This window comes from Chlorocebus sabaeus, chromosome 20, assembly GCF_047675955.1.
Source record: "Chlorocebus sabaeus isolate Y175 chromosome 20, mChlSab1.0.hap1, whole genome shotgun sequence".
Taxonomy (NCBI): Eukaryota; Metazoa; Chordata; class Mammalia; order Primates; family Cercopithecidae; genus Chlorocebus; species Chlorocebus sabaeus.
In genome coordinates this window covers 73,121,544-73,145,869 of record NC_132923.1, presented here as the reverse complement: position 1 = coordinate 73,145,869, position 24,326 = coordinate 73,121,544, and the positions used below count along the sequence as shown (strand labels likewise).

At 42.7% G+C, this 24,326-nt stretch overlaps 1 long non-coding RNA gene across 1 annotated transcript in view; it reads left to right on the top strand.

The window, feature by feature from the left end:
* The window catches only part of LOC119625190 (uncharacterized), a 28,903-nt gene extending 7,797 nt beyond the window's left edge, over positions 1-21,106 (top strand). The window contains exon 3 of the long non-coding RNA XR_012089642.1: positions 20,290-21,106. This is a non-coding gene — a long non-coding RNA (uncharacterized lncRNA). The remainder of the gene's footprint in view (positions 1-20,289) is intronic.
* The last annotated feature ends 3,220 nt before the right edge of the window (positions 21,107-24,326 follow it).

Genomic DNA, 24,326 nt, shown 5'->3' with positions numbered 1-24,326 from the left:
GCATCATTGAATAAGGAAGGGTTTTTGTTTTTTTTTTAATCCTATTTCATTCCATTTTGGTCCTGATTATAAATTGGCCATTAAGAGATTGATTAAAGTCTTGAGGTTATTACTGGGCTTATCATTTTCCAAACTGTGTTTTGAGGAATGTTCTGAGACATGTCAATAGGCATTCCCCTAAAATTAGAATTTTCATGGTCATAGAAGTTTGGGGAATGCTGATTAAATTCAGCAGGTTTTTTTAATTGCAGATGTTCTCAAAGCATAGATCCTTCTCCAGGTCTGGTTCCCTTCGAGATCTCCCCATCTGTATGAGTTGGAGGCATACTTCTCCATTCTCACGGTTGTTTAATGAGTAACTTTTAAACACACACATCTGTACTTGTACACGGAACTCTTGTCCTGAGCAGCCCATCGTTTTCGGGGCTGCTTCTCTCACGGTGTCGCCAGTTCTCAGCAAAGCCGCGAGTGTGTATGTTTTTCTTCTTTATCGCCTTCTCTGCCTCCACACATAGCCAGGCCATAGACCTCCTAGTGCCTGAAAAACTCCCCTCCCTTTTGCCTAAAAAGTACTAAAGTCTCCTTCATTCAAATAAATATTTCCTTGTTCATACTGCTTCCTCAGGCTATGGCTCCCTTTTACTTCTGTTCTTTGACTTCAAACTTTCTTGAGGAGTTGAGCACATCCAAAGTCACAATGCCTTCCTGAGGGCAGTCTGCCTCCAATGAGTAGTGAATGCAGAGGAGTCAAGCCAGCCTCTTTGCCCCAAGTCAGGATTACTCTGCAGGTCCATCCAAGCTCCAGAGCTCCACCTGGGATTAGCTGAGACCTTTGCTTCAACACGCCAACTTCTTCCCCTGGCCAATTCTGTTCCTTCATGTCTGTCAAGGTATTTATTCCAAGAATGCTCCCCAGTTCCGATATGCTTATGTCCATCTCCAAGTCTGCTTCTCGGGAAACCCAGCCTGCAGCAGATGGTTCTCAGAGTAGCCAAGAATGTAAATATTAGTGGGAAAATTTTAAGCTGCATTTTGAGCTGGCAATAAGAACGCCATCATTGGTGGTAGATGGAATAGAGATGGCTCCTGGCACAAAATAGCAGTTCAGTTGTGAAAATTGTCATCATGGTGAACTGGAAAGGTATATACATTTAAGGAATCTTGTGGTGGGTCAGGTGTTTGGGTGATATGGAGTCATAAAGAGAATGAAGTTGGATGGGTATGTCTGAGAGTTAGTTATTGATGCTTTTGAGAAAGATAATGAAAGGCTGAGAGTAAATATTTAGCAGCATAGAAAGAAATTCTCATCTCCTGAGATCTGGAATAGAAAGAACTGAGGATCAGGCCCAGGATTTAATTATAAGAGAAGTAGAGCTTCTAGACCCAGACGGGGCTATTCCACCAAGGTTGAGTCCCAACCGGGAAGAAATGGAACCCTGTGTTATGGCAGAAGCACATCTGGGTTAATGCGCTTCAAAATCTTGAGTGTCCAGATTCCCCTGAATTCTTCAGGCTGGCAGAAGTAGCCCCCAACTCCTTCTTAGAGGCCAGTGCTTCCCCCTTGCTTGTAGACAATGTAGAGACCATTACGCTGCAAGTGAACACATGACCTCCCTCTTTACCCACCTTTTTGCCACGAGACAAAAAAAGATAGAATTAAATCAAAACATATCCTTGCCAGGAAAGTACTGAGCCTATTCAGGAAAGAAAGAAACTAGATTTCAGAGAAGCTGTAGGACCTAACCCACAAGTACAGAAGCTGGGAGAGTATGTGTGGGCCTGGACTCTGAGAGTGCTGGATCAAGGGGAGACTGACCATACAACTGGATGAGGGAGAGTTTATAGGTGTGGCAGCAAACTCCCCGCCTAGGACCCTGGGAGGCAGTGTTAGCACACCTCCAGGTGACTCTTAGAAGGTTGGAGAGGGCTTTAAGCCGCAGAAGTGAAGTGGAAATACCAGAGTCACTATGGAAGACATTGAAAGGAGAGACTGAATGGCTCAGAGAACTGTGCATACCAGAATGAATAAACTGTGTAAGACTGGTAAATCCACCAGAAGACTCTGTTCCACAGATGGGCTCCGAAAACACTTCGTTTGCCGAAGCAATAGGCAACACACTGACAAAAAGACCATCATCATGGAGAAGCTCAGTGATGGCTGCTGTCTATAGACCAGAGTTAATGCTGGGAGATTTGGGCTCCTAATAACAGTAAGGATGATTAGATATCAAAAATAGAGGCCAGGTTTCAGCGTTTAACTGTGAGAAGCAAAGGATGTGCAATTATCATAGTAACAATAGGAATGATAAGATCTCAATAAGAATAGGGATGATAAAATCTCAGAAATAGAGGCCAGGTTTCAGGATTTAACTGTGAAAAGCAAGGCTGGCACAATTATTATAGTAAATTATTATTATATGACACAAGGTTCCATTTCTTCCTGGTTGGAACTCAACCTTGGTGGAATAGCCCCGTCTGGGTCTAGAAAAGCCCAATCTGCTATGGAGATGATGTAATGTCCCCAGAAGGTCAAATACGCAGGTCAAGGAACCCAGGGGTTTGTGTAGGAATAGCCCCTTTATCATCACTCTCAGTTATTCACTTGGGGAATTTGTGTTTCATTTTCACAGCCCTGGTTTCTAGAGGTTTAGCAGTGTTGGCTCACAGGGAGAAAATGCTTCAACCAAGGGACACAGCAAGAATCCCATTAAATGTTAAGCCACATCTTTCTCTGTAGTCCTTTCAGGCTCCTGGCAGGAGTAATTGATCCTGACCATCAGGAAGAGGTAGCACTGGTGTTACACAGTGGGGGCAGGGAAGAATATGTTTGGCACCCAGGTGATCCATTTGAGTGTTTCTTGATACTTTTTGCCCAGTATTGATGGTAAGTAGGTAAGTGTAGCAGTCACTGCCTGAGAAAGGCAGAGGAACAAGAGTTCAAATCCCTCAGATATGAAGGTCTGGGTCACCCTCACCAGGTAAGCTATCTGAACCTGCAGAGGCAGTAGCTGAGACTGAGGGGAGTGATAGGAGATGAAGAAGATGCTGAGTATCTGGTTTGTCCTTGGAACCAGGTACAGGCAACACATTAGTTTACAGCATTAACCTTCCTCTTTTAAGTTTCTCTAGAAAAAGAGGTCCACTAGAATCCTGAAAGATCTGCTTTCAGGACACACACCAAAGGACTGGGTCTGAGCCACATGAGGTATGGACTGGTGTGGATGCTGTGGTGCCCCAGCCAAATTCTGTCTCCCCACTCCCAGGACCAAAGCACTCATTCCCCCAGCTACTAAGAGTGTTGGCAATTGATAGCGTATGGCTGAGTCCAGTCCCAGAGGCTGCCCTCAGCTGAAGAGAGTTGCCTTGCTCAATGCCACATACCTTCCTTAAGGGCAGCCCTGAGCCTAATGGGTCATTGCTGCGCGGTCATAAAAGCTCAGCCCCATTGCCCCAGTTAGGAACAATGCTTTAGGGCCCTTCGAACACCAGAGCTCTCTATGGAATGGGATGAGGGCTTTTTTGTGACTGCATCACAGCCCAACTCCACTCTGTGCTCAGTCCTATTCCTTTGCTTCCTCCACAGGTCCCAGTTCTGAGAGCCCTCCCGAGTGCGTTTTCGGCATGCTAATCTTTTCCTCAGAGTCTATGTTCTGGAGAACAGGGAGGCAATACAAAGCAACCCTCAGTTCCAAACAACAATAAATTTCAAGCTGGATAATAAAAAAATAGGTATATGTATATATGTGTATATATTAATATATGTGGAGATATATATATATATATATAGAGAGAGAGAGAGGCAAATCATGGCAAAACTTCAGAAAATCAAAAAGATATTTAGAGATGGGAGGAAGGAGAAGATAATGTCGGAAAGACATAACTTTTCTCAAAAGAGCAGCAATTTTTCTGAGGGCTGACTTATCTAGAGAAAATATTGAAGCCAGAAAAGGGTGAAACGAAATCGTCAATGCAGTGACATAAAACAAGCTAGAATCTCATACCCAGGAAAAGAACCAGTCAAAAATAAGGGCAAAATACAGAAATTTTCAGGAAAAACAAAAATGCAGTAAGTTTACAAGCAGCAGACACTTAATAAAATGTTTGTATCTCAGAATGTTTGTAAAATGTTTGTATCTCAGGAATGTATCTCAGACAGAATAGATGGAGGGTGCAAGGACCTATGGTGAATGTGTATTTTGGTAAATTTGCAGATAACACTTAAGAAAACATTTAATTTATGAAATAATAATAATGTCTAATATCTGTTGGGGGCAAAGAGCGTAGAACAGACAAAAGTAGCATATGAATTTAGAAGAGTGGGAGATCAGATTTAAGGCATCCTGAAGTCATAGCATATTTGGAGAAAACAATACTATTTAAACTTTGTTCAAAAGAATGACATAGCACTTTAATTAATAAATTCCAAGCATGTAGGGGGAGAATTAGGACAGGGAAGAGAAAAAATGCAGTCAATCCAAAGGAGGTAGGAAGGGTGGGTGTAAAACAGGAAAGGCAGAATGAGTAGAAGGATAAACAGTAATAAGAGAGTAGACATAAATCCAAACAAGTCAGTAATCAAAATAAGGGAAAAAATTCTGGGCATAGTGGTGCACCCTTGTAATTCTGACTACTTGGGAGGCTGATGTGGAAGAATTGCCATATCTCTGGAATTTGAGATCAGCCTGGCCAATATAGCAAGACCCCATCTTGAAAGAAAAAGAAAGCAAGAAGGAGGGAAGGAAGGAAGGAAGGAAGGAAGGAAGGAAGGAAGGAAGGAAGGAAGGAAGGAAAGAAGGAAGGAAGGAAAGAAGGGAGGGAGGGAGGTAGCGAGGAAGGAGAAGAAAGGAAGAAAGAAAGGTGGGGAGGGAGGGGAGAGACAGAAAAAAAGAAAGGAAGGAGGGAGGGAGAGAGAAGAAAGAAAGAGAGAGAGAAAAAGGAAGGAAGGAAGGAAGGAGAAAAGAAAGGAAAGGAGAGGAGAGGAGAGCAAAGAAGAAAGGAACATGGTGGCTCACACCTGTAATCCCAGCCCTTTAGAGGCCAAGGTGGGCAGATCACGAGGTCAAGAGATTGAGACCATCCTGGCCAACATGGTGAAACCCCGTCTCTACTGAAAATACAAAAACAAGAATAATATTAATAATAAGCTGGGTGTGGCGGTGTGCACCTGTAGTCCCAGCTACTTGGGAAGCTGAGGCAGGAGGATTGCTTGAACCCGGGAGGTGGAGGTTGCAGTGGGCCAAGATTGCGCCACTGCACTCCAGCCTGGGGGCAGAGTGAGACTCTGTCTCAAAAAAAAAGATAAAGAGATAAGAAAGAAAGAAAATAAAGCAAGCAAGAAAGAAACAGAAGGAAAATGGACTAAGCTGTCCTGTTAAAGCACAAAGACCCTCATACCGCATAGAAACGAACTCCAGCTATGTCCTTTCTATAAGAGACTAAATAAAACACAAGGAAAAAAAAGTTTGAATGTCAAAACCTAGAAAAAATATGTCAGGAAAATATTAACCAAAAGAAAGCAGGCCTATAAAACAAAACAGACTTTGAGGAAAAAAGCATTTAAAAAGATAAAGAAAAATCACTACATAATGCTAAGAGGTTTGATTTGTTAGGAACATAACAATTGAAAACTTACATTTACCTAATAGTACACCTTCAAAATATAGAAACAAAAGCAGTTTGATCTATGAAGAGGCATTAACAAATCCTTCACTATTTTAATACAGCTTTCTTGGTTATTGGTAGATCAAGTAGAAAACAATGTTGGCAAGGATATTTGAGATTTGAACAGCATCATTTAAAAGCTTTCAGGACACTGCTTTGGTTTACCATCTCCCCCAGGTCTCCACTTCACCCCATATACACTCCCATTGCTCTTGTCCTGACTTTTTCATTCACGCATCTCAGGGTAATCCTTGATTTGTGTCTGCACCACCAGTTTTATTATCTGCCTCTGGTTTGTGGCTTTCCTCATATTCTCAATTTTGTCTTCATAGTTTCTTAAGCAAGATTTCTCTCTTCCAGTATCTTAGCCAAAGAGAAGCCTAAGCAGGGCTAGACTTAAACCCCCTTGTCTTCCTCATATTACAAAAGGAGTCGGGGGACAGGTTCAGACATCATATAAATGTTAGTGCTTGGCACATGTTAGGTAAGTGCTCATAAATGTATATAGAACAAAAGCAATAAATATTAACTTATTTGAAGGATTTTTCTCCCAGTATCATTTATTTCTAGATCAAAGTGCTTAGTCATATCAGACCCTAATCCCTAAATGCAGACAGCTTTATCCATTTTCCTTCTCCCAGCTCTGCATCCCTACACATTCCAGGTCTTTATCTTTCTTCTCTAGTCCCTATCTCCTACCACTTAGTGCCAGCCACAGAATGAGAGGCTGGGGATGGTTCTTCCAGTAGAGCTCATGGCAGAGACAGCAGTGGTATATGGAAACTACCTCATATGCAGCGCTCTCCCAGCTGATAGCCTTCTTAGAAAATGATAATTCATCTGGCAATAAATAATAAGGGCTACAGAGTTCTTCCTACTCTTTGACCCAGTAATTCCACTTCTGGGAATTTTGTCTAAGGAAATAACCTAAGGGAGAAAAAATCCATCTGTCTAAAGATGTTCACAGCAGATCAATGCATAAGAAAGAAAAACTGGAAACAATCCAGATTCCCAGTATTGGGGAAATGGCAGGCAGATTTCGACACAGTATCACAATGGAATACACTATAGCTATTACAAAGGACAGTAATATGCACTAGGCCAATTCTTGGAAGTGTACTTGTGAAGTTACATTCTGAGAGAGCAGCCTACCAGAAAACTCACCATTTATTGTCTATTGCTTGTAAGACACTCCAAACCTGGTTCTAAGGATGAGGAAGATGAGGAAACTGAGGCTCAAGGTGTTTATTGCCCTGCCTGGAAAGAAATTGGAATTCAAGACTGGATCTCTCTGATACCAACGTCCGTGTCCTCCTGTACATGTAGCTCCCAGCTGGTCTAATTTTCCAGCAAAATAGAAAGGGAACAGAGAGTGATCCAAGCAGATTAGAGTTCTGTTTTTTGATTTTTTTTTTTTTTTTGAGACGGAGTCTTGCTCTGTCACCAGCCTGGAGTGCAATGGCGCGATCTTGGCTCACTGCAACCTCTGCCTGCTGAGTTCAAGATTCTCCTGCCTCAGCCCGCTGAGTAGCTGGGAACACAGGCGCCCGCCACCACGCCCAGCTAATTTTTGTATTTTTAGTAGAGATGGGGTTTCAACATGTTGGCCAGGATGGTCTCGAGCTCTTGACCTTGTTATCTGCCCACCTTGGCCTCCTAAAGTGCTGGGATTACAGGTGTGAGCCACCACACCCCAACTAGAGTTTATTTTTAATTGTCTTAATAATGAGAAATGTTTACATTTTTTTAAGAAAGAGGAATAAAACAGATCTGTCTCATGAAGACCAGGCCCGACAATAGCTCGATCCAAGGGTCTGTGCCATGTAGACACCCACATTAACTATCTCTCCATGATGTACCCAAATAACCTAAGGGGCTTGTTCAGTGCACACATGCTTTCTTCCCTGAACCCCTACTCTGCATTGAAACTTTATGTCTATGACACAGTGAGCTACTGCTCGTGGCAGAAATATGGATATTTATTTTTGGTTTGGAGCCAGAAAAAAAGATTGAAAATCACTGGTTAAAGCATTGTCCTCAAAAGGTCCCTGTGAAAACCCAGGAGCTTCTGACACAAATGAGAAGAATGAATGTTTTCCAGTTTTCGACATATGACTCGATATAGGCACATTGGGTAAAATGGAGGATGCTTGGGTGTTATGTGAATTTTGGAGTAAGAGGGATTTAGGTTCAAGTCTTGGCCCAGTTGTAATTGTGGGTAAGATCTGTTTTATTTTATTTTTAAAAATATTTATTTATTTATTTTGAGATGGTGTCTCACTCTTGTTGCCCAGGCTGGAGTGCAAGGCGTGATCTTGGTTCACTGCAAACTCTGCCTCCCGGGTTCAAGCGATTCTCCTGCCTCAGCCTCCCGAGTAACTGGGATTACAGGCGTGCACCACCACACCTGGCTAATTTTGTATTTTTAGTAAAGATGGGGTTTCTCCATGTTGGTCAGGCTGTTCTCGAACTCTCGACCTCAGGTGATGCACCCGCCTTGGCCTCCCAAAGTGCTGGGATTACAGGTGTGAGCCACCGCATCCAGTCAAGATCTATTTTAAACACACACACACACCCCCCTGGCATTTGCCCTTAGAAACTGTTAGAATAGCATGTCTACCTTGCCCTTTACTCTGATATCATTGAATTTTGCCACTGAGAAAATGTCATGGTTCTTGGGCTAATGATGTCTCAATGAAATGTAAGGATTAGAAATACTTTGTTTCTAAAGATCTTCTGTTCTTTAGCTGATGCCTGCGTTTCTGTTCCTTGTCCTTCCCTAGTACATTCACCAACCAAAGTTGCAATGGCAGGAGCCTTTCTGGCTTCTCTTAGGGCCACCTGCGACTCCCTGCAGTCCAGGTGGCTGACTTCCCCACTTCCTCCTTCATTACCTCTCATTAGAGAAGCAATTGGATCACAGGTTTGGACTTACCAATGAATAAAGGGCAAGGGGCCACTTCGAGGTATTTTTAGTCTTAAAGAAACTATAAAACCAACCCAGACACAGCAATGGGAGGACTCCAGGCTCAAAGGCAGTAGGCCCAGAGGACAGCTTGGCATGAGTGCATCAGCTTCAGAGTTGTGCTTCTTGGCTGTTCTTCAGAGTGAGCAGTTGTTCCCTCAATGACTTTGCAGAAGTGGCAAGATGAGGTTGGTGGGGAAAGACAAGTGGCATGGGTTTGTAAGACCCTTGCTGTCAACTGACCCACCCGCCCTGCTAGGTTCCTGCTGCCATGACCACATCCTTCTAGTTAAAAGTAATACTTTTCTTCATATTTTATGGCAGATAGTTGGGATTTTTACTTTGCCGTTTCAAATACACAGAAAGGAAACAATAACCCCAGGGGTGAGGAGTGGGCAGAATAATTCAAGATATTAAAGTCAGAACTGGGTCACTGGGCAGGAATTATAAGAGGGAGCTTGTGCTGTACAGACCTCTAGGAACTACCAGCAAATACAGTGCTTACTTGCACTGTGACTTTGAGCCAGGTGCTTAACCTCTCTGACCTTGAGATTCCTTATCTGTAGAATGGGCTAATCCTTCCCATGATGCAGAGTTGTTATAAATATTAGAGAAAATGTGTCCAACATACCTGGCTATTAGTGCCCAGAGTGACCTTCATATGGAAATAGCATCTGGTCAGAACGAAGGGTCCCACCCTCCATGTGCCCTGAACACATAGATAGTATAACTACACCCATGCACTATCCCAGCATATTTTAATGGCATGCCGCCTTGGAGAAGAGTCTCTCCTTGGAGGAGAGACTGAGTCAGATTCATCTCTGTGTCCTCAGGGTGTGGCTGGTACCTGGCACCATGCCAGGCTCAGAATGGATACTTTTGTATTTTGAAATTGTAAATTAGTATTTGGATGATGAAAATACCTCACTGTTTTTCTCTTTCCTCTGCATTTGCCTCTTTTGTTTCTTAAATGCAAAGGAATTTAAACCAAATAGGCTTTTTGTGATCAGATTGTGCTAGGTTGTGTTTCAGTAACAGCCCACTCTGAAATCTCAGTGACTTAACTTAACAAAAGTTTATTTCTGACTCATGCAAAGTCCCCTGTGGTTATGGGCGACTCTCCAGGACAGCTGTTCTCCATACAGTGACTCAGAAACCCCAGGCGCCTTTGATTTGGTGGCTCCATCATCTCAGCACAAGGCAAAGCAAGAGAACATGGAGAGCTGCACCCTCCAGGTTGTGCTTCAGCCTAGAAGTGCTACCTGTCACTTCCCTGCAGAGGCCCTTGGCCAGACGTAGTCATGTGGCCACATCTAACTGCAAGATAGCTGGGAAGAGTAGTTTTCAGTGTGCCCAGGACAGAGAGGTGAGCTGGATCCTAAGGTGTCCTAATCATGCACAGTGTAAGGGCTCAAGCTAAAATGCAAAACAGTCCAAAGCAAAAGCGGAAAAATCACCCACATTTGTTGTTCCTTTTATGAAACGTAAATTTACTTATTTATCCAATGAATATTTGTTGAAAACCTCTAAGGTACCAAGCATTGTTCTAAGTACTGGGGCATAGTGGTGAATAAAAAAAGGTCCCTGACATCATGACTTTATATTCTGTTGGGGAGAGACAAACAATAAGTAGGTATATAAACTCTCAGATGGTTATATGTACTATGAAGGAAAATAATAAAATAGGGTAAAAGGATAGAAAAGGAGAGAGGAAGTTACTATTTTGGATGTGGTAGTAGAGTAGAGGAAGTCCTTGCTGATATGAGACTTGATGAAGTAAGAGATGACATGCCACTACATGAGGTGGAGGAGAGGAGGAATACAGTCAAAGGGAAGACTCAGTGCAATGATTAGTTCAATCATTTAGTTCATTAATTCATCAAACATTTATTGAGCTCTTACCACTGTGACAGACATTCTCTAATAGAGTTGGTGATACAAATGTGAATAAAACCCAGATGGCAGCCTCCAGAAGTCCACAGTTCAGAAAGGGAGATAGATGTGCAAGCAAATATGTACACTAAGAAGTAAGGAGTCAGATGGGACACAAAAGAAAGAGTGAAGTTTCCGTTTGGTTAGAGAGGGTCAATGAAGATGTTATACAGGAGGTGACTTAATAGTCTAAAGTAGAAATTAAGAAAGTCAGCGATTAAGATAAAAATGTTGTATGTATTATCTATTGCTTTATAACACAATACCCCCAAATTGTGGCATAATCCATATTTTTTTATTCCTCATGATTCTGTGGATTGGCTGGGCTCTGCTAGACAGTTCTTCTGGCACATCTGGCATTAACCAGGTCACTTGTGTGGATACATTCAGCTAGGAATCTGGAAGGGCTGAATATCCAAGATGGCTTTATTCCCATGTCTGGTGCCTCACTGGGGGTGGCTGGAACATCTGGGGGATGACTGGGCCTCCCTCCCTCCCTGTGTGACATCTTTCCTCTAGTCTAACTTGAACTTCTTTACATGGTAGCTGAATCCCAAGAGAATGCACAAAGGCTGCAAGGTCTCTTAAGAACTGGAAGTTGGCCAGGTGAGGTGGCTCATGCCTGTAAGCCCAGCACTTAGGCAGGCTGAGGCAGATGGATCACCTGAGGTCGGGAGTTCCAGACTAGCCTGACCAACATGGAGAAACCCCATCTCTACTAAAAATACGAAATTAGCTGGGCGTGGTGGCACATACCTGTAATCCCAGCTACTCAGGAGGCTGAGACAGGAGAATCGCTTGGACCCGGAGATGGAGGTTGTGGTGAACCAAGATCGCACCATTGCACTCCAGCCTGGGCAACAAGAGTGAAACCCCAATGAGATACCATCTCATACCAGTTAGAATAACAATCATTAAAAAGTCAGGAAATGACAGGTGCTGGAGAGGATGTGGAGAAATAGGAACACTTTTACACTGTTGGTGGGACTGAAAAATAGTTCAACCATTGTGGAAAACAGTGTGGCAATTCCTCAAGGATCTAGAACTAGAAATACCATTTGACCCAGCCATCCCTTTACTGGGTATATATCCAAAGGATCATAAGTCATGCTGCTATAAAGACACATGCATATGTATGTTTATTGTAGCATTATTCACAATAGCAAAGATTTGGAATCAACCCATATGTCCATCAATGACAGACTGGATTAAGAAAATGTGGCACATATACACCATGGAATACTACACAGCCATAATAAAGGATGAGTTCATGTCCTTTGTAGGGACATGGATGCAGCTGGAAACCATCATTCTCAGCAAACTGTCGCAAGAACAGAAAACCAAACACTGCATGTTCTCACTCATAGGTGGGAACAGAACAATGAGATCACTTGGACACAGGAAGGGGAACATCACACACCGGGGCCTATTGTGGGGAGCGGGGAGGGATAACATTAGGAGATATACCTAATGTAAATGATGAGTTAATGGGTGCAGCACACCAACGTGGCACATGTATACATATGTAATAAATCTGCATGTTGTGCACATGTACCCTAGAACATAAAGTTGAATAAAAAATAAATACATAAATAAAAAAGATTATAAGTAGCACAAAAAAATAAATAGTATGCTATAAAAAAAAAAAAGAGTGAAACTCCATCTTAAAAAAAAAAAAAGAAAAAAAGAACTGGAAGTCCATAGGATTATTTCCACTGCATTTTATTGGTCAAAGCCAATCAAAAAGGCAGCCCAAGGCTGGGAGCAGTGGCTCATGCCTGTAATCCTAGCACTTTGGGAGGCTGAGGTGGGAGGATCACTTGAGCCCAGGAATCTGAGACCAGCCTGGGCAAGATGATGAGACCCTGTCTCTACAAAAAACAAAACAAAACAAAACAGAAAAATGGAGCATTGTGGTGTGCATCTGTAGTCCTAGCTACTTGGGAGGCTGAGGCAGGAAGATCCCTTGAGCCCAGGAGTTTGAGGTTGCAGTGAGATTAAAGAGGAGGGGAAACTGAACCTGCAAGTCTGTCCTGGCTGGGAGGAATTTTTGGAGGCCATGTTTTCAGATGATCTATTAATGCCCTGAACATTAACAGTACAGTAAAGCAGGTGTGTCTGTATGCTTCCATGCTACCTTCTCCCCACCATATGTGCCTGTGCAGAAATCACTAACTGATTTCAGCACACTTACCTGCTGAGCCTAGGCTCTTTCTCAAGTCAGTACCTCAGGTAGATTGGCCAGAGTTGGGGCAAGAGATGAAACTCATTTGCCATCCCAACCAGAAAGAAATATAGAAACCACCAAAATTGTATCTCTGGTATGATTATACTGACTATAGCTCTTGGGTCTGCAAATGAAGAAGGATGAGGACAAGCAATAAGATTGTGAGTCATACTTTTTGTCATATTTTTGTAATAAGTAGGCAGTTTTAGATGCCCAGGGGATATAAACATTAAAAATATTATATTATAGGGCAAAGATATAAAAAAGAGAAAAAAGCTCTCAACAAGGGGATTGAGTGGAACTAGCATGGCTGGCCCACAGAGAAAGGAATTTGGAGGGACCCAGAAAGGGGAGCAGGTGACACAGGCTTGTCAAGGGGTTCTGGAGTGAGCAACTTTGGTCTGAACAGGAAACTGTACTTGGTTTCCAGCCAGAATGAACTTGGCACTCCCGAGCTCTGAGGTTTGGGTAACTAGTCTAGTTGGGCTTAGAGATATAACAGGTTGGAAAGTCAGGGCAGCTTTATGTGTCCAACTGTGCTAGTTGAATTCTACAGCAAGTTTCAGTGCCTGCATTTGACCTGTTTCCATGGGGTTGGAATCCCCAGATGTGTCATAATGTGTTAAAATCAGTTTTGTGCTCTAAACTGCTGAGAGTGTTGTATTTCAGGTACCTCATCATAAAAGAAGGTTACAGAAGTTAGGGCTGCACCTGTAAGGACAGAGGTAACATAGAAGAAGTTTATGTTATTGCTTTTGGTGGTGGCGGCAGCTGAATTAACTAACCTCCAAAGCAAGGGGCAAGGCGTCTTCTGAGAGATTGGACATATGGCATCTCCTGAGCCTTAAAATCATAGATTATTTTAGCCCTACCTCTTCAGCAAAGCAAAATCCTCATGTAGAGGGACCATGTGTGATATAAGGCAAAATGTCTTTCCCTTTTCCCCAGTCAGGGGTGATGTGGTGGGAAGTATGTTGGATTTGGACTCAGGAGGGGGATTACCTAAACAGCAACTGTAGTGCATAGTGGGTTTTGGTGTCATCGAGACCTGGACTTGAAGCCAGGTCTGCCATTTCCCAGCTGGATAACTGGCATGCCTTAGTTAGCAAGTTTGTAAAGTGATGGTAATGATACTTACTTTTCAGAGTTGTTGTGAAGATAAATATCTTCAAAGTACTAGTGATAAAGGAATAGTATTTGCAGAACTCTTGTCATCTGGTACCGTCTCTCATCATTTTATTAGTGCTTATCAGCCTGCAGGCCTTCAGATGAATGACTTTCTTTTTTAGCTAAAGCATTTGTATTCAGCTGCAACTTAGAGGGAGCTAATCCAGTTGCCAAATGGTCCCAGAAGTAGTGGTCCAGATCCTCTCCCTAACAAGCAGAGGAAGATGCTTTTGTGTAGTGGCTGCAAATCAGACTATTTGTGAGGCCAGGTCACTGTAAGTTCTGGAATTCAGGGAAAAACTTTTCCCCAGATAAAATAGAAAATTGCATTTCCTGACATCTCAGCAACCATCTGGGTTTCTTTCTACATCAATTATCATATTTTGGCTACTGTACCCTGTTAAAACATTTACCATAAACTCTCCCTCAGGATATTTCAAGGACCTCTCCCCACATAAAACTTCCTAACCAGAAAAACCCCTTTGGAATACAAGGGATGGTCATGGATTAGGAGCGGGATCAAAACACTTCAATTCATCACATAGCAAATCTTCTCTGGTAAGGCCTTCACAAGGATATTTTATGGAGAGATTCCTTCTTTTGTTTATTTTCAATGTAATGTTGCTTAACACCAAAATATTTCTCTATTGCCATGTGCTACAGTGTTTGTCTGATTCCTATCTGGGTGAGGCTCAAGGCTTAGTTCAGATTCCCTCCTAAACATTCTAGAAATGCTCCCTGTGTTTCTGGTTTCAGGGTATTTGCCACTAAGTTTCCGTCTTGCGGCTGCTCATGTGTTCTGGTGGCAGAGAGAAGCTGGGGGATTATCGCATTCAAGCAGGTACTGAGAATCGAACACAAGCCAGGCACTGTGCTAGACAGTGGAGTGAGGAAAGCCATGAGACAGGCTCAGCCCTGGGGTGTTCACAGTCTGACCAAGGGCCTTTCCTGTTCTCAGAAAGCGTGGGTAGCCTATGTGTAGTGTACCTTATTGGTTTAACTGACCATCTTTGAGGTGGAATGAATTATTCCACAACAACCCAGAACTTTGGCACTTTGGCCTCATCTGCCATATTTAGTTAAGATAGTGCTAGATGTCACAATACACCCCCTAAATGTAGAATGAATCAACAGAGTAGAAGTTCATTTCTTGCTCACATTAAGCCCAAATGCATGTTTCCAATTGCCAAGCTGCTCTTCTCCAAGCAGAGATGCAGGGACCCAGCGACCGAAGGAGCCCTTGTTTTTCCCAGTTGCTGGGGAAAGTGGTTAAAGAAGGTGCCTCACTTCTGAAACACTCCAGCCCAGAAGCAACAGGCATCACTTCTGCCCACCTTCCACTGGTGAGAACAAGTTACATGGGCACACCAAGGTGCAAGGGGAAAGAGAGACCCTGGCCTGGCAGTCTCTTTCTGGTGACATCTCTCCACTGTGAAAGGGGAACATGAACCTCTGTCTGACAGCTAGCTGTCTTTATCACATCTGCCCCCCATTGGTAGGTAAAAAACTGATTACTTCCCCACCGATTCACTTGTCTGCCTCCTTTTTGCATCTCTGGTCATGTATCTTACTCAAGGATCTTCTAATTCTCTTTCTAGTATGATGTGATTAAAAGAACACTGAGCTAGAATCAGAAGACCTGAGTTCTGGAATTATTCACACTTCCTCACAGGATGATCTTGAGCAAATCATTTTCTCTCATGTGTCTTTTTCCTTATCTGCAAAATAAAGGTATTAATAGCTGCTATACAGGGGGCATTAGGAAGGTTAAATATGATTCACATCCAAAGTATGTAGTACAGTGCTTGACAAATAAGAGAAACTCAACATATATTTAGTCATGAATTGAGTGAATGATGAAAGAAACTTTTATCGGTCATTTTCCTACCACCTTCTACTGGTCCCTGTGGCTGTGTATATTGGCATTATTTAGGTATATGGGGGCATGGGGAGGTGATGGGAGGGGAACTGGAGTTTTCCCAGCTACTCAATAAAGTCACTGAAGGCAGGAACTGTGTGTGAGCTCTCTTTTATAGGTCCCCCTTCAGGCACATGGAGCAGATGCCTAGTAAACTGGTGAATGCATTTTGTTGAATCATGGATGAGCGTTTACACCTTTGCCTCCAAGGGGCTGAATACTGAGGCAACCACAGTTATGACTGTACCCTAAAACTGGAGCTGCCTCATCTCCAAGAATCAGACTATGTTTGTTCTTCTGGTTCCAGGGTGAAAGGCAATGTTTCCAAGGTGGGAAGGTCAGTCCTGGTCCTTTCCTGACTGAAAATTGAGAGGACCCTTCTGTTCACCAGGCAGACGGCTTCTGGCCTCTGAGCTGACCTCAGCATTCAAATTGCCCACTTGGGTATTGAAAGCAGTAAGTCCTTCTAGCAAACCATAGGCAACTGCGGTTAGGCTGGAGTTTGATATTCAAACTCAAGTCCTGAATGGGCCACTAACTTAACAGGGCTGAGTGGTCAAGTGAAAAGAGCAGGGTCTTTGCAGTTCCACAGCGCTGGCTTCAACTCTGGGCTTGGCAGGGGGGCTTTAGGCGACTTCTTCAGCCATCCCAAGACTCAGTTTCTTCAACTGCAAAATGAGCACCACCACCCTGCCACCCTGTCTTCCTTTCTCCTTCTTGTATAGGGTTGCTGAGAAGCAGATTCATATTAAGGTTGAGAGGTTATGCTCTGGAGGCAGACTCCTGGTTCATGTGATTGTGGCACGTTGCCTGACCTTTCTTTGCCTCAATTTCCCTGTATGTAAAATGAACCAATAATACTTCCTACTATATATACTTGTGAGTTAATTTATATGAAATGCCTAGAGTAGTGCCTGGCAATCAATAGTAAACAATCAACTAAAATAAGTAATTAATAGCTACTATTATTTTTAAATCATTTATTTTATTTTTTAATTGACAAGTAATTATTGTACATATTCATGGGGTACATAGTGATATTTTAATACATATATTGTGTTGTGATTAGATCAGGGTAATTAGCATAGACATCATCTCAAACATTTATCATCTCTTAATATTTCAAATACTCAATATCCTCCTTCTAGCTATTTGAAACTAAATATATTATTGTTACCTATAGTCTTCCTACAGTGCTATAGAACACTAGAATTTATTCCTCTTATCTAGCTATAATTTTGTATCCTTTAACAAATCTTAGCTGGGTATGGTGGCACATGCCTGTAATCCCAGCACTTTGGGAGGCCAAAGTGAGAGGATTGCTTGAGCCCAGAAGTTCAAGACCAACCTGGACAACATAAGAAGATCCTATATCTACAAATAAATTTTTTAAAATTAGTGCATCTCTGTAGTTCCCATCATGTTGGGAGGCCGGAGTGGGAGGATTACTTGAGCCCAGAAATTCAAGACCAGCTGGACAACATAAGAAGATCCTGTATCTGCAAATACATTTTTTAAAATTAGTATCTTCTGTTCAACTTTTTACTTCTGTGAAATTAACTTTTTTTTTTTTTTTTTTTTTTTTTTTTTTTTAGTTTTCACATATGAATAAGAATATGTGGTGTTTTCTCCTGGCTTATTTCACATAACATAATGTCCTCTAGTTTCATCCATGTTGCCTGGAATGACAGGATTTCATTCTTTTTTTATGGCTGAACGGTATTCCATTGTGTATATGTACCACATTTTCTTTATTCATTCATCTCTTATTGGACATCTAGGCTGATTCCATATCTTGGCTATTGTGAATAGTACTGCAATAAACATGGGGGTGCAGATGTCTCTTAATTGCTCTTATTAGAACTATGATTACTATTAGGAGAATTCAGTGAATGTAGCATTGTTTGATAACTCTGATGTCACAACCCTTAGATTTTATTACTAAAGCAATAGGTCTTCCCTGGTCCCCACTGAGTCATGCTGCTGCTCCAGCCCTATTTTCTGGTGTCTTTGCACTTGTGGGAAATTTCTTAGCACCAATGGGGGCACTTGCTTGACTTTTGTGCTTCTCTTTGCTGTGGCTGAGAGCTGGTGGGCTTCTTCCACGTCTGGGCCTGTGCTCTAGTGTATTCTACCCTACAGTGCTTAGAATACATGTTCCCTTCAGTACAACTCCTAATCACACTCACTGAAGCATATCTGTGTGTTTATACTACCCCTGGAGTGAGAGGGAACTGGCCCCAGGCCAGTATCACAGACTACAGAGGGGAAACTGCGATGCCAGGGTCTCTTTTAGTGTGAACCATCTTATGATACCACACTCTGGGAAACTGTGGGACATGGGGTTAGTGGAGGGAAAGACCATACACCTGGAGGTTAAGAGGGTGGGGCTTGGGATCTAACGAATCTGCATTTGAATCTGTTTCACCTTTCCATAGTTGAGTTATGTTGGCTCATTGACTTCACCCTTCTGAGCCTCAATTTCGTAATCTAGAAACTGGGCATAATAATACCTACTCCATAGTGGTGTTGTGGATCAGATGATTCAGTAGCTGGCATGTAGCAAGTGTTCCACTAAAGCCAGTAGGCTTCGAGTCAGCAAAACCGGGTCCTAATAAATCAGCTACAAATGTTCTGCAAAGCACTGGGCAAGTCACTTAACATCTCTGGGTCTTCATTGTCTTCATCTTTATACCACATCAGTTTAGCTAAGCTGGAATCATGTTTCTCAGAATTCCTTTTCCTGTGCGGATCTGATTTTAGAGTTGGCCACAACACAAATCTGTGCTAGATCTGGAAGGTGGAAGTGAAGCAGCAGCCATTGTTATGCTGTGGCAGCATACACACTGTTGCTAATCTGCTTGCTCAGCTTGGTGAGTGGCTGCCCGGGTCCCACAGCCCCTTCAGCTCCTGCAAGATCCTTTAGCTTTTTCAAGTCCCATGCCAGGGTGTATGCAGTTGCATGCTGTATTAGTCAAGGTTCTCTAGAGGGACAGAACTAATGGGAGATATATATATATATATATATATATATATATATGAGTTTACTAAGTATTAAGTCACATGATCACAAGGTCGCACAATAGGCTGTCTGCAATCTGAGGAGCAAGGAGAGCCAGTCTGAGTCCCAAAACTGAAGAACTTGGAGTCCAATGTTTGAGGGCAGGAAGCATCCAGCATGGGAGAAAGATGTAGGCTGGGAGGCTAGGCCAGGCTCATCTTTTCACATTTTTCTGCCTTCCTTGTATTCTAGCCATGCTGGCAGTTGATTAGATGGTTCCCATCTAGATTAAGGGTGGGTCTGCCTTTCCTAGCCCACTGACTCCGGTGTTAGTCTCCTTCGGCATCACCCTCACAGATACACCAAGGATCAATACTTTGCATCCTTCAATCCAATCAAGTTGACACTCAGTATTAACCACTACACATGCAAAGGGCACAGCTTCTCCTGCAGGTCCTACACAACACTGAGGGTGGAGGACATGGTAGACAGATGCAGCTTCCAGTTTACCTTCATGGGTTCCTCATTTTCCACTAAGTTCCAGTTCATTCTTGGTCTCCATCACTTCATGTCCAGCTGTCCTTCCTGACTTCCAGCCTGGCTGACCTGTGTGAACTTTAGGCACAACACCCAGCACAGACACTTCAGCAGCCAATGCAGTTGCGTAAGATCTAATTTCTCGAATACATTCCTTATGCTATGTCAGTCTTTGTGAATCTACTTCTCTGCTCAAACTCTTAACACATACAATGGGGCTAGTAGCAGCAACCTCACAAGGTTACTTGAAGGATCAAATGAGATAATGGATGAGAAACTGCTTTGAAAAGTATAATGTGCTTTAGGTGTGCCTTTCAAAAAAAATCACATATAGAAAAATGTATTAATGAAACTCAAAAGTTTAATTCTTTCAGCTATTTTAAAAGCAAAACAAAACTGCAAGCAGAACTCCTGGTCTCCCTAAGCCCTGCTCCACTATCTTCTCTCCAGTTGCTCAAGCCACAGTTTCTAGATGACCTTTGACACTGTTCTCTCCTACACACCCTTGCTCATATTCAGAGCTTAGTCACATCTCATGGCCTACACTGCTAACACCCTGGTACAAGCCACCATGCCTCTTGTCAGGTTTATGGCAACAATCTTCTCCCTGGCCCCTTGCTTGTACTCTTGCCCCAAAATGATCTGGTAAAAACTCAAGTTAGATTATCTCATTCTCTGCTCAAAGTCAGTCAGTTTCTTCCCTCTTGGAGGAAAATCCAAATTCCTCTTGACCTGACAGGCTCTTGGCTCTTCCTGTGTCTCTCATCTCATTTCCTACCACCTTTTCCCTTGCTCACTCGGCTCACCATACTGGCTTCCTTGCTGCCCTTAAACAGGCCAAGTGTGTGCCACTTCTTAAAACCCTTTTTCCTGTTTTTCAGAGAGAAGGAATCATACCCTGAAATGATGTGTCTCTGGTGTGACTATTGGCTTAGACACATCTGGGAACTTTGCTTGCCACCCGTACACAAGCACTTACCAGTAAACTATACAACAACAGATGAAAGCTGGATGTCATTCTGGAAAATGCTTTTTACCAGGAATTAAACGGGAAGTGAGGTTGCTGTTAGTCTTATGGTTTAGAGTGACAATTTAGATTTTAATTATTACTATCCACAACAACATCTTGCATCTCTGTAGCTATCCAGGGTTTTCAAAATGCTTTCACGTCTATTATTTACTTTGGTCCTCATGACAGAATGGACAATTGGGTATTATTTTCCCCTGTTTTACAGATAGGAAAACTAAGGCTCAGAGGATCAATTAACTCCAGAGTCAAAGAGATAGTGGTTGACAAGATTAACTTTCAGGCGGATTTGCTGATTCAAGGCTCTGTACTTTTTGTACTACAATTAGGAGCTTGCCAGAAGGACTTTATTTGTAAGTAGGGTCAGATGCAACACAAAGAAAGTTACTCTTGCCATTGCCACTGCCCATGATTCACAATGCTCCCAGCATGCTGAAACTTTTGAAAATTTTACACTTCCTTTCCAATGCAAATATCCCTGGAATTTGTGTGCAGCGTCAACCATTTTGCTTTCCTCCTGAGATACCGCCACAGCAGAAATGGCCTTATTTATTAATTAGCTGGGTGTGGTCGTGGGCATCTGTAATCCCAGCTACTCAGGAGGCTGAGGCAGAAGAATCACTTCACCCAGGAAGGTGGAGGTTGCAATGAGCCAAGATTGCACCACTGCACTCCAGTCTGAGCAGCAGAGTGAGACTCTGTCTCAAAAAATAAATAAATAAATAAATGGCCTTTTTTGTTTTATGGGAAATTGAGGAAGAGAGAAAGGAGAAGTGTTAGGTGACAAAAATTATTTGCTTAATGAGACTTTAATCGTGCTCCTGAAACTTTTTCTAGGCCCATCTGTACACTTCCTTACAAAATCCAGTTTTAACAAATACCCTGCTAAGTCATTTTAGCAAGAATGCCCCACCCTTTGTATATGATCAGGTTCCTCATCCTCCACCATCCCCCAGGTGACCTCAGACCACCCTGGCCTGCCTTCAGCAAGAATCCTGTTAGGTCTGTGTTTTAGTCAGTTCTTGCACTACTGTATACAAGTACCTGAGAATGGGGTATTTTTAAAGAAAAGAGGTTTAATTGGCTCACAGTTCTGCAGGCTGCACAGGAAGCATGATACTGGCATCTGCTTGGTTTCTGAGAAGGCCTCAGAAAACTTACAATCATGGCAGAAGCTAAAGTGGGAGCCAGCATATCACATGGCTGGAGCAGAAGGAAAGAGAGGGAGGGGAAGAGGTGCCACACATTTTTAAGCAACCAGGTCTTGTGATCACTCACTCACTATCCCAAGAACAGCACCAAACCAACAGGATGGTGCTAAACTATTCATGAAGGACCACCCCATGAGCCAATCACCTCCCACCAGACCCCACCTCCAATGTTGGGGATTACAATTCGACATGATATTTGGTGGGAACATAGATCCAAGCAATAATAGTCAGTTTAGCCAGAATTCTCCGTACTAATTTCTTAGTAATTTTCCATCCACCCACTCCCATCCTGCTTCTTGGCTATAAATTCACACTTGCCCATGTTATATTCAGCGTTAAACCGAATCTCTCTCCCACTGTGCAAAATCCCATTACAGTGCTCCCTGTACCTATTGCAATGATCACGAATAAAGTCTTCCTTACTGTGCTTTAGCAAGTATTATTGAATACTCCCGTTTCTTTAGCATAGGAAGTATATCATTCAGGTAAGTGGAGTAGGCATATTATCCTCACTTTTTGATTGGGCAATATGATTCAAAGTGCTCAAAACAAGTTGTCAAAGGGCAAAATCATATCATGTTGTTTCCCTTGTAGAATGAAGGGTATTGGATTAAATACTGCTAAATTTGTTTCTGACATCCCATGAGCCCAACTTGCTGAACTTTTGCAGCAAAGTTGTGATGAGGGGGCTGCAGAGAAGTGTATCCTTTATAAAAAGTTAGAAAAGGTCATATTTCTCAGCACTACAGGCATGCCCTATAAAAGCAAACAAGTGTTTCAAAAAATATAGGATTTTCTGTCACTCAAGTAAGAACCTTGGTTATACCGCTGGGACATTTGTCGCAGACTCAGAAGTGCAATGTGCTTTGCAAAGTGGAAAAGATTCTGGAATTTGGAGCTAAGAAACCCTGAGTGCATGTGTCATGGTTCTCATAGTTATTGTTTATTACTAATACTGTTGCTATTTTTTTGGACACCAATACCAGTATTTTGTATTTTCCCTGCATTTTCTCACTTAACCCCACTGGGTAAATCCCACCCCCCAGCAATTCTGTTAGGGAGATGTTATTACCTCTATTTTATATATGAAGAAATGGAGGCTTAAGATCACAAAGCTGCTATGTGTAAGAGCTGGGATTTTTTTTCTTATTTTCTTTTTAGAGACAGAGTCTCATTTTGTCACCCAGGCTGGAGTGTAGTGGCATAATCATAGGTCACTGCAGCCTTGAACTCCTGGGTTGAAACCATCTTCCTGTCTCAGCCTCCCAAGTAGCTGGGACCACAGGCCTGCATGACCATTCCAACAAGGGCTGGGATTTTAACATGGGTCTCTCCCACTCTCAAATCGATGTTAGTCAGGAGTTTTGGGGAGGGCACAAAGCTAGAGGTGATTGCTTTAATTGAATTTAAAAGATTTTAGGTAAAGTCCATTTGAATCCTAAAGGTTGCTTACTACTATGAGATACTGCCTCCTTTGCAGGATTGTTTTGAGATTAGAGAAACCCATTGATATGGTTTGGCTGTGTCCCCACTGAAATCTCATCTTAAATTACAGCTCCCATAGTCCCCATGTGTCATGGGAGGATCCTAGGGGGAGGTAATTAAATCATGGGGCTGGGCTTTCCCAGGCTGTTCTCATAATAGTGAATAAGTCTCATGAGATCTGACGGTTTTATAAAGGGTTGGTCCCCTACACACGCTCTCTTGCCTGATGCCATGTAAGATGTGCCTTTGCTCCTCCTTCACCTTCTGCCATGATTGTGAGGCCTTCCCAGCCATGTGGAACTGTGAGTCCATTAAACCTCTTTCCTTTATCAATTACCCAGTCTCAGATATATCCGTATAGCAGCATGGAGAATGGACTAATACACCCATATAAAGGACCCAGCATAAGGCCTGGCACATAGTTGGTACTGAGTAAATGGAACAGGAGGTGGTATAGGATGGCGATTGGGAACCTTGCTCTGGAGTGAGACTTAGGGACTACAAATCACTTCTTCCACTTAGTAGCTGTGTGACCTTGGGAAAGTCATATAATCCCTCTAAGGCTAACTTTTTTCACATATAAAATGGGGGTGATAACCAATGTATTCCAAGGATTAAATGAATGAGCTGATATGCATGAAGAACCTAGAACTGTTCCTGGCTCATTGTTGTCATCAGGAAATTTTGACTATTATTGTTATTAATATGATTATTTTTTTCAGTCTCCACCTGTGCTGCTCACTCCAAGAACAAGGATGGTGGCAGGAGTTGTGGTGAGTAGTGAATAGGGAGGGAGGTGGATATGGTTTGGATGTGTGTCCTCTGTAAATCTCATGCTGAAGTGTGATCCCCAGTATTGGAGGTGGGGCCTGATTGGAGGTGTTTGGGTCATGGAGCAGGTCCCTCATGAACATCTTGGTGAGGTCCTTGGGTAATGAGTGAGTTCTCACTCTATTAGTTACCGTGAGATCTCATTATTAAAAAGAGTCTGTGACCAGGTGCAGTGGCTCACACCTATAATCCCAGCACTTTGAGAAGCCAAGTAGGGAGGATTGCTTGAGCCCAGGAATTCAAGACCAGCCTGGGCAATGTGGCGAAACCCCATCTCTACAAAGAATAAAAAATTTTCCCAAGTATGATGTATGTGCCTGCAGTCCTAGCTACTTGGGAGGCTGAGGTAGGAGGCTCACTTGAG